This window comes from Pinus tabuliformis, chromosome 3_2 (genome assembly GCF_031772625.1).
Source record: "Pinus tabuliformis cultivar Carrire ecotype Pingquan chromosome 3_2, CPIR1, whole genome shotgun sequence".
NCBI lineage: Eukaryota > Viridiplantae > Streptophyta > Pinopsida > Pinales > Pinaceae > Pinus > Pinus tabuliformis.
The window spans coordinates 1179703115-1179720820 of record NC_142302.1 but is presented as its reverse complement, the minus strand read 5'-3'; positions in this window follow the sequence as shown (position 1 = coordinate 1179720820).

The following is a 17706-nucleotide window of genomic DNA, read 5'->3' as shown; positions in this document are numbered from 1 at the left end:
AACTTTGTCAGAAATTTCATCTTTGACTATGCGCAAATTGTCAAATCCATTCAAGAGATGACTAAGAAGGACGTAGTGTACAGTTGGGGAAAGAAGGAAAAGGAATCATTTTCCCATATTAAGCAAGCTATAGCAGAGGCGCCTGCACCGTATAGCCCAAACTTCAACAAAGATTTCTTGCTCTACACATTTTCTTTCGACACTTCACTAGCTGATGTGCTCACTCAGAAAGATGAGCTGAACAATGAATGACCCATCTCTTTCATGAGCATGTGCTTGCAAGGACCTAAAATGAACTATCCCGATATTGAAAAATAGGCATATGCTATATACAAGGTAGTTAAACATTTCAAATACTACCTCTTGAAAAATCATTGCATTGTCTCTGTGCCACACTTAACAGTCAGATCATTGCTTGTTCAACAAGAGCCATGTGAGAGGCAGGTGAACAAGATGACTCGACTACAAGAGTATGATCTTGACATCAAGCCATTTCATACCATAAAGGGTTACATTTTTTGCAGATTTGCAGTTGAAATAGTACATGAGAGATCGTCGACTGGGAGCAAGAAATCGAAATGTATAATGTTGAGTGAGCGCCCCCCCCCCCCCCCACTTCACACAAAAACTCTTGGTACACTGATGTACGCCAATACCTTGAGCATGGAACCATTCCCTCTCACTTCTCTATGTGGCAGAAGAGGTACTCTGACTAAAAGTTCTATCTTACCAATTGGTGCATGGATTGATTTACAGAAAACATCACAACGACGTTTTTCTCAGGTTCCTAGAGGCACAATATTCAGAAAGAGTGTCACGTGATCTCTATAATGAACCATCTGGGGGTTACTTCACGGGCAATGCAATAGAAAACAAGGTCATGTGGGCCGATTTCTACTAGCCTACATTATTCAAAGATGCACATGCCTATGCCTGCAAGTGTTCGGTCTGTCAAAGATGTGCCGATAGAAAATGAAGGTCAACAGCCCCCTGCAGCCTGTTGCAATGGACGTACCATTCCAACAATGGGGCTTGGACATCATTGGGGATACTTTCCCACATTCATCAAAGAAGCACTGCTGCATCTTAACTACTACAAAATTCTTCACGTGGTGCATAGAAGGAGTTTTGCTAAAACAAGTGAATGATTAGGAATTCATCAACTTCCTAAGACAAAACATCATCTCAAGGTTTTGCATTCCTATATCACTTGTTTTTTACAATGCAATGTACTTCTCTTTGTTAAAGATTTATGACTTTGCATTTAAAAATGGTATTGTGTTAAAACATTCAGCTAACTACTACTTGCAGTAAAATGGTGTCGCTGAGTCTACAAAAAAAAATCTTATCCGCATCATAAAAAATACCATTTACTCTGAACAGTGAAACTGGCACTCTGCTCTGGTGAATTCTCTTTGGGATGACCGAGTCACACCCAAATCCTCTCTGAATACCTCCCCTACTTCCTGGCATATGGAAAAGAAGACATCTTCCATCCAAATATCTACTTGCCTGCTCTCTAGTTATCCCAAGAATCGCAAGGAAAGTTGTGTCTATTGGTTCAACATAGGATGGACACATTACACAAGCTACAGTAAGAAAGGGTGAAAGCAAAAGAAAAGTTCACACTTCACTAGAACCGTATCAAGATATGCTTCAATAGGAAGTCTGTAGGGAGTACCAGCTTCATTGTGGGTAACTTAGTCTTGCGGTGGGATAAACCCCATGAAGACAAAGGAAAACATATGAAGTTTCAGTCCCTGTGGATTGGCCCTTTCACAGTTCACAAGAATCTTGGCCAACACATTTATCGTTTACAATCACTTGAAGGGAAGATTGACACTCTCCCTATCAATGACCAATATTTAAAATGTTATTTTCAATGATCTGGGGCTACACCCCACACTGTGTACATACGTTTTTTATTGTTTTTCTCTTATTTGCTTTACTTTTTCTACTTTGCTTGATTGTTTTGTTCTTTGACTTGCTGACTTGCTCTACTTTGTTGTTCAGTTTTTGTTTTGTAAATAAGTGTTGTCCCGCACTTCGTTCTACCTTCTGAATGTGCATGTGGCTGAAGTTCAAGGGTCTTGTGACACTATAGCGCTTGGCCAGTCTTGTGTCCATATTCTTTGTGCTCGGTTGTAAGTTTTGGCCGATGAAGTCTTGACAGAAAATACGAACCGTTTGTAAGGAAATTTTTGGTCAAACCATGAACCTGTGTCCAGTCTAGGGAACCTCATGCCTATACTCAATTTCTGCTCTGCTTGTTCAATCTTATCCAACTAATAGAAACAGAGAAGGGGAAAATCTAAATGAGCAAACCGGAATCAGAGGTCTTACATGCTTCTCTGAAGGAACAACCTCTTCTTCTTTCAATAAGTCGATATCCCTCTTTTGCCCCAAAAATAAATAAGTTATTATGCATAGTCCTCTTTCAAAAAATAACAAAGGTGAAAGAAGAGAAAGGCTTCCTGCACAGAGAGGTCAAACAAGCAACTCCACCAGGGTACTGTCCAAGCTTGTTGGTAGTGGAGCAATGTTTGTGTTCCTATGTGACTCCACTAGGGTACTATCTAGGCCTGCTGGCAGTGGAGCAACACCAGAGATGAAAACTTATACTCTGAAAATATTAAGCTCACGAGCCAAACTACCCTTCCCGATTTTGAAACATTGTGATCTGGCTGACTATTTTTCTATGTTCAAATGAGTTGGTACAAGGTGAACCATGTCTGTCCATGGGGTAAGTGGGGAATTCAAAGTGACATGCACAACAAGTCAATACTCCCTGAAAGGCCAAGGCCATGCATTGAAAATGAACCAAAACTAAGAAGCTGGTATGCAACCAGTATGTCGCCAAGTGTTGTAGCGGCTACAACACCCTCCAAAATTTTGGCTTGCATCCAAATTTTGGAGCATTGGTGTTTCCACTAATGGTTGCAAAGACTTGACCTCATTCCATAAGATCTTGTAGAGTCTTTAAACCCTTTTGCTTGTCTGACCATCGGTCGACTTTTGGCATGTTGATTGCTTTGTCATGCTTGCGATATTTTTTTGGTGATTTTTAAGGTTGTTCTTTGTGTGCATGAGTTGTCTTCACTTTGTGAACATTAATCATACTCACACACAAAATTGTAAGCACTATTGTGCAAGTTTTGTCACAGTCGTTTGAAGGTCTATCTCAAGTGTTGCACTTGTCACTCTTAACCTTAAGACAGTCTCACTAAGAACATGTTTTTCTTGTTGGTTTGTGGTGTCCTATCGTTGATTCATGCTAAGTGTCTGATCACAATGTCATGTATACACAAGTTCACTTGCTCTTGTACTTAGCCATGTTTCCTAAAAATCGGTTGACTAGACAAACCCCTTCAACTGGACCCCGACTGAGTTGCACTGCATAGTCTCAGTTCTTAGTGAGCCTTCTCTACTGTTCAGAACTATGCAGTGCTTGAAGTTGTCCTTCAAGGCAGCTGTACTACGCAATCCTGAAAGTGAGAAGGTTTTTTGTCTCGCAGAACTGTGCAAATGTTGTCTCCAAGCCCAATCCAATCTACGCTTGCTGCAAGATCAGCTATAAAGCCTCCCTTTGGTCTACCAGAAATATACATTTCACTTCTCTCCAAACCTACGCAGACATACCCAACTTCCTACACTGCACTGCCTATAGAAACTATGCAATAATGCTGAGTCAGGCCTATGTTTCCTTTCTCTACACTTTTCCTAGAAACTGTGCAGGCCTGTCTCGCAGGCCCTCCTGCTAGCTTGCTCTGCTCTGCTCCTGAAAATTGTGCAGTCTTGACTGGTACACCTTTTGGTCTCCCACTCTGTATTGTTTTTGGAAACTCTGTAGTCATGATGAGAAATCCCTTGTTGCATGTCCCACATTGTCCCTCAAAACTGTGTAGTTGTGACTAGAAGTTCCCTAGAGCCCGATCATGCCTTGCTCTAGAAAACTACGCAAAATTTATCTGTCAATGCCCTTTGCTACCCCACTCTATTTCCCTCCGAGAAGCTACGCAGATTCCTAACTAGATCCCGAGTGACCCGCTTAGTCCCCATCCTGAAAATTGAGCAGAACTATCAAGCAGTTTGCACTAACACCCTGCCTTGTCTTCCTCCCATGAACTGCGCAGTTTTTCCTAGCTGGGTTCCACCTTGTAGTTGTCATTGTTGTCCCTGGTTGCGCAATTCTTCCTCCCAGTGACCTCTACATAGTTTTTCTCAACGGTACTCCTAAGGCCCTCATCCCGGCCTGAGTTTTGCTCTGCGTAGTTTTAGTGTCTTGTCCTCCCTCCCAGTCACTTGGACCCAGAACTGAAAACAATGTGTCATGCTAGACTATGAAATTTTTGGATTTGTTGTCATCCTGTCATGAGTGAATTGTAGGAATAGGTACATTGATGGAACATGGTGCAACGACGAATGGGATGAAGAAGGAGCGCGTGCTAGAAGACTTGTTCGCAATTGAATGGACATACAAATCACATCGAGCAGCAATCGAAAGGGATGCATGCAGTGAACCATCAAGAAAAGACTAAGACCATCAAAGAACCTGCAACACTTTTCCATGCGGAGTTGAAGACACAACAAACCACGAGTACATCCATGACTCAGCGGCACAATAGCTTGAGATGGACACCACAGTCAGCTAGTACATGTCAGTAGTGCCATGTCGAGTTGTGTCATGAACTGTCTCGACCACATCACCAATGCGGGCCATATCCATTATAACTGGACATAATGTAAATTGAAAGTCCAATGGACACACACAAGAAGTGGAAGAGTCATGTCAGTCAAAAATTCATGGAAGTTGAACAATCACAATGGTAGTTCAAGAGTCACAAGGGCCATGCATCACCCTTGACTATATATACCCCTCCCATTGTATAAGAAAAAGACTTTTCAACTTGGATCCTCCCACATAGCCTTGAGAGTTTATAGTATGTTCTTTGAGGAGTGACGAGTAGCTCCAATGTACCACTACTAGGACTAGTGATGTATGGTGTATAGATGTGTCCTGGAACTTTTTCTTAATCTAGAAGCCTGTCTCAGGCCAACATGTTTTCACACATCTTTTTATATGTTTGTAAGACTATTCTTTAAACATTTTTAATGCATGTTCGCTTAACCTGTACTAAGATAGTTGAACTACTTTGGTTATTTTAATACTTACATTGTTGAAGATGTATTATATTATTTATCACTATTGTCTCATCCGTATGGACTACTCTGCAGGACATTAGACAAACCATTCCTTTTTTCTTAGTTATAACGATTGTCACCCTGATTTGGACTACTTCGCTAGATGGTGTATGTGTTTTCCCTTGCGCTTTGGTTTTAACAACTACTGCATCCACTTGGACTACTTTGATGGATGATGGACAAACCCTTTTTGTTTTCACGTGTGTCTCTACCTAGGTAGTACTACTACCTCTCATCTAGAGGCTCACTTTTACGCTCTCCCTTACAGTAAGCGAACCTAGACACAAAGTTACATTACTCACTCACCATGCATACTCACCTCACTTTTTAAGGATACAAGCATAACATTCTCATGCGCTGAACATCAAGAGCTAAGGAAAATCTATATGATAATGGAAACCAGGCCATTTTACCGGATGGGACTCCTACACCAAACGGTGTGAGCTGTAGTTGGGACTTCATACCAGGGAGATCCCCTAAATGTTGGCGGGTCTAGCACCATCAACAAATAGATTTACTATCTTAATTATCAAATAAAATTAGTTGAGAGAATATCTCAAGTACAGATTAATTTAAGAGGCAATAGAAAAATTCCTAATCAAATATCTCGCATAGAGATTGCAAGAATGAATGCATTTTATGATGAGGGATATCAAATATTAAGTAGAAGACAAGTAGGATTTAACATTTCCAACATATCCCTGAACAAGCACTTGTCTTTGATCTCTTTTGTCCACTTAAGTCTTCAATGACATCTCTAACCATTTCAAAATATTGTAGATTAAACTCCATCAAATTATCTCACTAGCACAACCACATGTATATTAATATACATGTGGTTGATAAACGTCCATAAGAGTATTTCAGCTAAAAGCAATATTTGTTGGGTGAAAATAAGGTGTCTTTTAGAACTCCTAATTGTCTTACATTAATTATCAACCTGGGTAAGTCATTTTGTTTCAAGAGTGTACACAATATCTGCAAGTGATGGAAATCATTACATCTATAGAGAGTAACACTTTAAGATAACTTATCAATTTCAATACAAGAGTAAATGGATCAAATCATAAATCTCAAGCTTGTAACTTCAAGGAAATTAACCTGTTCAAACATCAAAACTAAATCTTAATCTAAACCAAACTCAATCTTAATCAGGAGATTCTAATTGCAATTACATCAACCGAGTGCACCATAGCAATAACAGAGCTCTTTCAGCTGAATCTAAACTATTGCATAGAAATAAAGCATCCAATCTAATCAATAACACTGTCTTTTTAATGAATAAGAAATAATTCTCATCTAATGATTAATTCACTCCACAACATAAATAAAAGAAATCAATTAACAGAATTAAGAAGTAATGAAATGAATACACGAAATCCACATCGATCAAAGTAAATCAACTGTAAAACTGTAAATCAGAATAATTAAACTTGCAGGAAAGGAAAAGTAAAAGTATAAAACAGGGAACCGCAGTGAAATCCACCAGTGACCAGGTCCAAGCCGCCAATGATTATTGCTTAACTACTTCAGAATATCGCCAATGAACAGCAACACGAATTATGTATTATTCATTATATCCAAATGTCATTACAGCACGATGTGTCCTTCAAAATCATGCTCTGTATATTAAAATTACAATTGAAGTAAAAAGGCGAGAAGTTTTCTCCTCTTTATTCTCCCTCCCCTCCTTTCATCTCTGTTTTCATTTAAATATACAGAGAGTAAAGGGAAGTTACAACAAAGCTGATTACAAAATGATTTCCATTAAAAATTTGGATTATGCAATACAAATTGATCAACAAGATCATATCTGAAAGATATTTCCATCAACATTCAGCAAGAACAAGTCGAATTTGATATTGCAACTGGAAGAATTTGGAAAACGGCCACAACAGCAAATCTGAGAAAATCATCTGTGAAGAACCTTTCGTTTCTCTTAATACCTACCAAATTTTGGAAAAATGCTCATTACAAAACTAATTCGATCCATTCGGGACAAAACCCATGTTTCGGATTTTCCAGATTCTCCTTCATTTGTTTGAAACGTCCAATGCAAAACTGTCACTTCTTATTCCAGCAAATTTCTGAGTTGGAATATTTAATTGTGAGTTGGAGATCAAATTTGCAATCTGGAAAAGATCTTGGAGGCTAAAATCATGAGTGATGTTACAACAAATCCATAATAAACCATCATTAGTAAAATGATGCATAATCATCGTCAATTTATTAAAAATAAAGGATAAAAATAGTATTTATCCATAAAAGAATAAATAATTATAAAATGGAATTATATGATAAATGACGTGATAAAGAATGGTAGAAATGGGTGAAATAGGCGTCAAAAAGTGATAATAATAATGACAGATTAGTGGCCGAACATTACCCCCAAATTGAATATGTTGCATGTCCTCATGCAACCCCAAAGCCTCTATATTAACCAAGCTATAAGTAATGTTCATCACAAGTCATGAAAGTGATGGAAAAAATGAGTTCTTCCTCAAATAATGAATATTCAATTTTAGTAGTGTTGATGAGGGCATAACTATTTTCACACTGACTTTCAACCATATGTATATGAAGTTGCACCTAAATATGATATAAGTAACGACAAACTTCATTAACCATTTTCTCAAAAATTGCAAACCAGATTTTCCTAGAATTTGGCAAGAAGATTTCTACTATATTAATGCTTCTTTAATCTAAAAATCATATCGTTTTGATGCACGGAGCATGAGATATAAGCAAAATGGTTGTAGGTGATAGTGCGTGATTTCTGAAATTTTACAAACTAATTTAACTTGAAATTTTCTGGGTTTATGTATTTTAATGGTACCTCTTTGCTGTCCAAAAATCACAAGAATTCAGTTTATAGTTTTAAAGGTATGCACAAATCAATTTCTGCACTATATAAAAATGAAATTGTATGCCTTAAATGAGAAAAAAAAAAGTAGAAAACATCCATCATGTGTAGCAATTCCTCCCCCAAACTGGAGAATTAACATGCCCTTATGCAATACTAGAAAACAAATTGAGGTGGTTGCTACAATTGTGGTTGAAATCTATGTTTGGTGTAAAACAACACGGAATAAGAGAGGTTTTGAGAATGAATAAGGAGATGATTGGATGATGGCATGATCATAATAAATGAATGAAAGTATCTCTCCCCCAAACTAAAAGCTTATATGTCTCTGAAAATGGGAAGTGGTAATGATGTGGAATGAATGATGATAAATAATGCTCAATGGATTTTCATGAAATTCTCCTAAACTTTTAATAAATCAAAAACTTATGCTATTTTACCTCAAGTTTTACCTCAGGAAAAATGTGGAATAACATGTATGGTCTAGTATTTGTTGAAGTTGATGTTGGCTGAGATGATGCTCAAAGTGATGCAAAAGGTGGAAGCCATGCAAGCACATCCTGTCTGTGAGTTGTTCGAGCCTCTTCTATTAGTTGCAATAGTGTGGACTCACTATGAATAGAGTTGCTCCCCATACTTGCTATTCTCCTGTAAACAATTCACTACTCTGTGTGCAATTTTCTTGAATCCGCAATTTTAGTTTTGAACAGCAACAGATAAGCCGCATGCAAAAATTTCAATTAAAAAAACCCTTTGTATAGATGGAATAATAATATTTTGTCAAATCAGCAAGTTATGGCGGAGTTGGTTAATTATTACACACGCTATTCCATAATGCATATCTTCCCCCCTCAAATACGAAAAGGGCGTCCATATGTCATGTTGAAAAGATGATAAGGCTAGGTGCTATATTGGGGGCTCTAGCAGAACTAATGCCCTCATACCTCATTAATAAAATATCCAACATCCAAGCAATATTATTCCCATCATTTTTTCTCTTGGTACAGTGATGTGGGTCCAATTAGCTATGGTTGGATTTTTGTTCGAGGCTTGGTTTTATATATAGCTTTCTTCTCACCTGGCATGGGACTAGTTCCATGGACAATCAATTCTCAAATTTATCCTTCAAAATATAGAAGTATGTGTGGAGGCATTGCTGCAATAGTTTGTTGGATATTTAATCTGATTGTTTCAGAGAGATTCCTATTTTTGGTTGATGTGTTGGGCACTTCCAGAACATTTATAGTATTTGCCACTATATTTGTTGGGGTTGCATTCCTTTTTTTCCTTGCTTTTGTTCGTGAAATGAAAGGCCTCAGCTTTGAGGAGGTTGATAAATTATGATAAGGGAGATCATATAGTGGTAGTATGAGCGATGAAGCTTCTTTTAACAAACCCCTTATTGATGATCATCATACATTCTAAAGTAGCAAATCAGACGCTGAAATATCTCATGAAATAGGGCATTCAAATTAATTGTTTCAAATTTGTCGATGAAATTTTTGAGGTATTATAGGAGAAAGTACAACTTAAATGGCATATCACCAATCATATAGAAAAAAATTTCATGGTGGAAAATCGACATGTTTTGCATGGTGGCGGTGTCATAAATTGCACTATTTCTTGATAAGATATTGTTAATTTGTTTGAAAATTCCATTGGATATGTTGGATAATGGTTGCTTATACTTACATCATTCATCAACATCCCCTTTGAAAATATTTTACATTTCTACCACTCCCCAAATATAGGAATTTTAATTTAGCACTATAATTTCATATGCAAAGGATATATAGTTTATGCTTTCCTTGATTTGGGATATATATCTTTCTGCTCTATTGAAGTTACATCATTTGTAGATTAAGCTAGGCACAAAAATATTGGGTTGTGTTATATTCTTTCCACGACTAGCCTACATAGTTAACCGGGGGTTGGGGGGGAGCCCCCCCCTTCGTTGCGCAGTAGGGGGGTCACAGGGGGTTTGAGGGGGATAGATATCCCCCCTCTACGGGGTCTAGGGCGGCACCCCGGGGAATTTTTTTTGGACCCAGTATTAGGTTGGGCGAACCTACCTATGGTTTTGTGCTTGGGTTTCAAACATGGTTTTGGAAGCGATGGTTTTCGGTCAATGGTTTTGGATGCAATGGTTTTCGATCCATGGTTGGATGCTTCGGCATATATAAATATGTATTGTAACATTGAAAGGAACATAATGAAAAATCAATCTGGTAGTCCCGGTTTTGGGATCCAGGGAAAAATCTTTATGTATATGTGTTTTATGTGTTATGCTCTTGCAATGTTTATTTTCTACATTTTAGAATTCATATGCAAGTAATTTCTGTATAGGGTTAAAACCTACATTTTCTATCAGAGTTGTTTTGGATTCAAGGGGATGTCTTTGTTGCTGAGGGTTTTGCTTGAGCCTATGGTAGACCCTGCTCAGTGGGAGATCTGTGGGATTGATTCTGGTGGTGAAAGAAGATGGCGAGCAGTGGAAAGATAGAGATCGAGAAGTTTAATGGTCAGAGTTTTGAGTTGTGGAGACTCGAGATGGAGGATCTGTTGGTGGACAAAGATTAGTGGATCACGGTAGATCTAGGTACTAGACCAACAAGATTGTCCGATGAAGAATGGAAGAAGTTGGATCGAAAGGCAAAGAGCACAATACGATTGTGTGTCTCAGATTCAGTAATGTTGAATGTATCAGGGGCAGCTACGGTGAAGGCTTTGTGGGACAAGTTAGGGACTTTGTACCAATCTAAGTCTCCGATGAAAAAATTGTTCCTACGGAAAAAGATGTATAACATGAGGATAAAAGATAGAGACTTGGTGACAGAGCATCTGAAAGCATTTAATACTATGGTCAGTCAGTTATTATCTATTGGTATTAAAATTTTAGATGAAGATAAGTGCATCAGTTTGTTGTGTTCTCTACCAAATTCGTGAGACAGTCTGTTTATTGCAATAGGTAGCAATGCAACTGCCTTGTAGTTTGATGAAATAGTCTCATCCTGGCTAACAGAGGAGATGAGACGGAAAAATATGGAGATCCAGAATGGTGATGCCTTGTTTGACGAGGATGGTCCCACAACAAAAACAAAAATAAGTCATCAAGTGGGAGATATAAATCTCCATGAAAACCTGTAAAGGTGGTTTCCTGGAAATGCAGAAAGGAAGGGCACTACAAAAGGGACTGTAAATCTAAAGCCCCTCACAAAGGAGAGGAATTTGATGATGCTCCTTTTGCAGAGGCGAAAACCACATCAGATGAAGGTGGGGATGTGTACTTGGCTTCTTCAAGTATACATGTAGATCATGAGGCATGGTTGATTGACTCAGGTGCATCCTTTCACTTCACTCCCCATAGAGAGTGGTTTTGTGAGTATGAGAAATACGATGGTGGTGATTTCTTCTTAGGGGATGATAGGAAGGCTAGAATCATTGTTCGTGGAAAAGTAAAGTTGAAGTTGCAAGGTGGAAGGGTTAGAACACTTCCAGGTGTTCTACATATTCCTGCATTGGCTAGAAATCTGATTTCTGTAAGCTGGATGATGCAGGTGTAAAAATAGTGTTCGAGAAGGATACCTGTAAGATGGTTCAGGGAGCACTGGTATTAATGCGAGGAGTTTGGATTAGAACTCTATACAAGTTGCAAGGTAGCACTGTTGTTGATGGGTGCAACAGTTCTGTGGTTCCTGAAAGTGGAGCAGAAAATCTAGTGGTCTCTGGAGAGCAGACCATGATGTGGCATCAAAGGCTTGGACATATTGGAGAGAAGGGACTTCGAATACTTCATGGTAAGGGTATGGTAGAAGGTAAGAGTAATATTTATCTGGATTTTGATTTTTGTGAAAATTGTGTATATGGGAAGTAGAATTGGGTGAGTTTCCCCTCTAGTGGTAAGAGGGCGAAACAAATATTAGAGCTTGTGCACAGTGATGTGTTTGGACCTGTGAAGGTTCCATCACTGGGTAATTCTATGTACTATGTATCATTTATAGATGACTTCTCAAGGAATACGTGGATATTTTTCCTTAAGAAGAAATTTGAAGTCTTTGACAGGTTTAAAGAACTTAATGCTCTCGTGGAAAACCAAACAGAGAAGAAGATAAAGGTTTTGAGGTTAGATAACGATGGAGAGTTTTGTAGCAAGGAATTTGAAGAATTTTGTAATAAGTGTGGTATAGCACAGCAGAAGACTACTCCATACACATGAGCAAATGGAGTTGTAGAAAGAATGAACAAGACGTTGATGGAAAGGGAAAGAAGCTTGCTTAGTGAGGAGGGTTAGGACATGAATTCTTGACAGAGGTAGTGGAGGCAACATGTTACCTGGTCAGTAGATCACCTTCATCACCATTCAAGGATAAGACTCCATAAGAGGTATGGACTGGTAAGAAACCCTCTCTTTCACATCTAATGGTATTTGGATGTGATGCATATGTACATGTTCGAAAGGAGAAAAGAACCAAGTTGGATAGTAAATCTGAAAAGTGCATCTTTATTGGGTATAAGGATGGTTTAAAGGGTTATAAGCTTTGGAACTCAGTAACAAGGAAGGTTGTGTACTACTGAGATGTGGGTGTTCATAGAGGTGAAAGATGTTATTAAACATGAAGTCCAACCAAAGGAACCTGAGAAGATAGAGATTGAGATTATGGAGGAAGAATCAGATTCTACAGTAGAGGAGGAATGAGAGGATGAAGAGCCAAAAACTCCAGGTGTGAGAAGATCAGTTCGAGAAAGAAGGCAACCAGAAAGGTGTAGTCCATCTGCTTTCTGTTCAAATTTTTCTTTATCTGTTACTGATGATGATCCCAAAACTATGAAGGAAGTAGTAGATTCAGAGGATGGAAAAATATCAAAAGAGGCAATGGTTAATGAAATGACATATTTTCACAAAAATGAGGCTTGGGATCTAGTGGAGTTGCTGGCTAGAAGGAAACCCATGGACAACAAATGGGTGTTCAAGAAGAAGACAAATGCAGAAGGAAAGGTGGAGAAATACAAAGCTTGGTTGGTAGCAAAAGGTTATTCCCATGTGCTAGGAATTGATTTTGGTGATATTTTTTCTTCTGTTTCCAAGGTAGCTTCTATTAGATTACTTTTATTTGTTGTTGCTGCTTTTGATTCTGAGGTAGAACAGATGGATGTGAAGACAACATTTCTTCACGAGGATTTGGAAGAGGAGATCTACATGAAGCAATATGAAGGCTTTGTGTTGAAGGGTAAGAAAGAACATGTATGCAAGTTAAAGAAGTCTCTGTATGGGTTAAAACAGTCACCAAGGATGTGGTATCGGAAACTTGGTATATTTATATAGGGACTTGGCTTCACCGGAAGAAAAGTAGATCATTGTGTGTATATTAAATTAATTGGTGATTGTGTTATTTATCTAGTCTTGTATGTGGATGATATGTTTCTAGTTGGAAATGACAAAGAAATTATCTAGGATTTGAAGACCCAATTTTCGTCCAAATTCGACATGAAAGATCTTGGTGCTTCAAACTATATTTTGGGCATGGAAATTAAAAGAGATTGGGAAAAGAGGAAGCTCTAGTCAAACCAGAGAAAGTATGTTGAGACAATATTATAGAGGTTGAATATGCAGGATAGTAAACTGATGAAGGTTCCTATTCCTGTAGGTGTAAAGTTATCTGCTGAACAGTGTCCCAAGACACAAGAAGAGGAAGAGGACATGTCTTGTGTTCCATATGCAAGTGCAGTCGGTAGCTTGATGTATGCGATGGTCTGTACTAGACCAGACATTACACATGCAGTGAAGTATTGAGCAGGTTTATGTCAAAACTAGGGAATGAGCACTAGACAACAGTGAAGCAAGTTTTTAGGTATTTGCATGGCACTAGTGATTATGGCTTATGCTACCAAGGAAGACCAAGATAGGACAGAGTGTTTGATATTCGTGGCCTTGTTGATGTAGACTGGGCTGGAGATTTGGATGAGAGAAGATCTACAAGTCGGTATGTGTTTAACCTATTTGGAGGTGCTGTCAGTTGGATGAGTAAGAAACTATCTATAGTGGCACTATCAACTAGAGAGGCAGAATACATGGTAGCCACTCATGCAAGAAAGGAAGAAGTTTGGTTGCAGAGATTGTGTTCAAGTATAGGGTTAGTACGAGGAGCTATAAGGATAGACTGTGACATCCAAAGTGCAATTTTCTTGGTAAAGAACCCTGCTAATCATTCAAAGACAAAGCACATTGATGTTCAATATCACTTTGTGAGGGATATGATAGAAGACAAAATGGTGTTGCTAGTAAAGGTGGACACTTTGAAGAATATCGTAGATACATTGACAAAATCTGTGAGGTATGAGAAGTTCTCTTGGTGTAGAGAAACAATGGGCATTGTAGGGTTGGATAAATGACTAAGATCTCATGTGGCCCCTTGTGGAAAGAAAACAACAAGTGGGAGAATGTTCGGTTGTGTTATATTTTTTCCACAACTAGCCTATGTAGTTAACCAGGGGGTTTCCGCCCTCCCCCCTTTGTTGTGCCGATTACCTAGTGGGGGGGTCACAGGGGGTTTGAGGGGGGCTGGGTAGCCCCCCTCCATGGGGTTGGGGCAGCGCCTCTGGGAATTTTCTTTTTGGACCCTATATTAGGTTGGGCGAACCTACCTATGGTTTTGTGCATGGTTTTCACACATGGTTTTGGATGTGATGGTTTTCGGTCCATGGTATTGGATGCTTCATCATGTATAAATATGTATTGTAACATTGAAAGGAACATAATGAAAAATCAATCTGGTAGTCCCAGTTTTCAGATCCAGGGGAAATTCTCTTTGTATATGTGTTTTATGTTTTATGCTCTCGCATTGTTTGTTTTCTGTGTTTTAGAATTCGTATGAAGGTAATTTCTGTATGGGGTTAAAACCTACATTGGGATTTTTTGGGTTACTCTCCTGACACATGTGGTGGTCCAAACGCTTTAGGTATCAGTATTTTCATACTGTTGTTTTTGGGGATGATGGTCTTCCACTGGAAATACAGATATAAACTAAAGAAATGCATCAGGAAGTTGAGATTGGATTTGTTGAACATTGGAGGTACAAGGAGGGTGAAGTAACACACTCTTCCTTCATTTTCAAAATGGTTGAGTGGGCATGATGGATGCTAATGTGGAACAGTGAGATTATGGTCACTAAACTATGAGTATCTCCCCAGGATGCAGACATGAGACCATCTTCCTTTCACTTCCCATAAAGATGTTTTCGCATATATGGATAAATTATGCATCCCACCATGTGGCACAAATGATAGTCTCCTTCTAATTATCTAAGATGATAAAGTGAGTATGGTATTCTTAAAAGCACCATATTATGATGTAGTTTCTTTGCAATATCTTTGTTTTGAAATTCATTTGCTAATCTTCTATAGAATTTTTTATGTATGTTGTTTAAAATTTCTACCATCATATCAATTTCAAGAATAAAGGATTTCTTATTGTTTTTAAATAGATGATTGTACATGAACTACCTCCAAATTCTATTGTGAAGGATTTGCTAGACAAAATAACTTATGGCAGTTCACTTTTTACATCTAATGGTTTCATAATACAAGAGGAGTTGAGGCCAAGAGTGAATCACAAAATTGTTAGTGATCCTTCTTAGAAGCTGAAAATGGGTAATTTAGTTGAATTGACTCTGTCAATACCACATAGGTTTTTGATTGAATATAGGAAAGAAATAAGTCAAATTTTTTGGTAAGGCAGATGAATGTCAAGGTGAAATAAGCCATATGCTAGGAAAGATTTCATAGGTTGCAGCCATGACATCACTTATGTACCATCTAGCCAATTTTTTTTGGAGTGAATTACAAAGAATGGTGACCAAAATAGTTACCTTTATAAATGCTAGTCAACAACAAGGTTCAATGTCATTACACCAATATGATTTTTATGAGCTAAACACACCACTTATTGAAATTGAAACTAGGTGGGAAGGATAGGAATCATTCCTCACAACCACCAAAGATAAACCCAATTAACAACTTTCTTTGTGGAGCTTATAAATAATATCATGACCACAATTCTTTTTTGTAGCAAATTCATTCTACTCTTTGAATAATTTAAAGCACATTATCTTAACAAGGCTAGGAGATAGGTATTGATAACCAGGAAAGTAAGGTTTGGGATTGTTTGGGCTATTTCGATTATCATCTTTCACTTATTTAGAGAAAATTATATATTCAAATACAAACTCAATTCAAATCAAACTAAAATAGAGAAGCCCAATTATGAATATGTTCCTCTCTCTAGAACCTTGCAATGAAGCTATTTTTTTGAATTATACTCAAATTTCACTCATAATAACCTAGATTTATATATTGTTTTTAACACCAAATTGACATCACAATAAACATATGAATATCCCATTAAGTATGACCTAAATATGGTTCAAAGAATCTCAGCTTTTACCCGTGCACGTGACAAAGTAATTTCTAAGGTGTGAAGTTTTATTAGAGGCACTATTTGTTTGTTTGTTTTTGTTAGAAAAAGGATTTTCTCTTGGTTTTATGTGACTTTAGATTTATCATTTGTAGCATGTTGAGAAATGGAAAAGAATAATGTGGCGTTTATCTTACAGAAATTGATTTTGAATGAAATAATATAGAGTTTAACTAAGCTACAGTCTTCTTTGGTAAAGACATAAGAACATCTTAAAAATTTGCCTACAAATGCACCATATAAAGAGTTTGAACACGAGTAATATATGGATTTTTCTTTTGCAAATCTGTTATTTTTTCTACCCAAGATATCACAACAAGAAAAATATTGATATTGTAGGAATTGTTTAAGGACCTCATTAAGGTCAATTTTTTTGATGTCCTACTTGATTGATACCTTCTCATGATAGGAAGGCTTTAAATATGAATTAATATGTTCCTGAAACAAATCAGATTCAAAGTTTATAAATATAAAAGATAATAATAAAAATGTCAATTCCTTCGTTTGATTGTTACTTGACTCTGGTGTGGGCAGGTTACAAGAAATGGGATTGGAAAAAGGATGGGGAGACAATGTAGAGCATGTCTTGGATATGATTCATTTGTTGTTGGAGATCCTTCAGGCATCTAAGCCATCAAATTTGGAAATGTTTCTAGTAGGGATTCCTATGGTTTTTAATGTTGTGATTCTTTCAGCTCATGGTTATTTTAGGCAAGCAAATGTTTTAGGAATGTTAGAGAAGAAACTAGTGGATAGGTAACAAATTCCTTATATGCAATGTTCATTCCATGATATCCTCTCTTTATTGTTTGATTGTATTTTGAATGTTTGTTTTGATTTTGTTTTGTCGTTTAATTACGAAAATTAAAATACTTTGCATCATGTCGATTTAAAAAATATCCAAAGCTTTAAGATGAGTTTAGTATTACAAGATATTAATTGAAATGCTTTCAGTTGTGTTTTGTTAAAATATTTTCATGATTATTAAAAAAGTTTACTTTCATGTTGTTATTTGAGCATAGGTTGTCTATATACTTGACCAAATTCACACGTTAGAGAATGAAATGTTGTTGTGAATGAAATGCCAAGTGTTGAACATCACACATCATATTATTTGTTTTAACAAGTTATTTACAACCTGAGATTTTTAACATGTAACTTAGTTGGCATG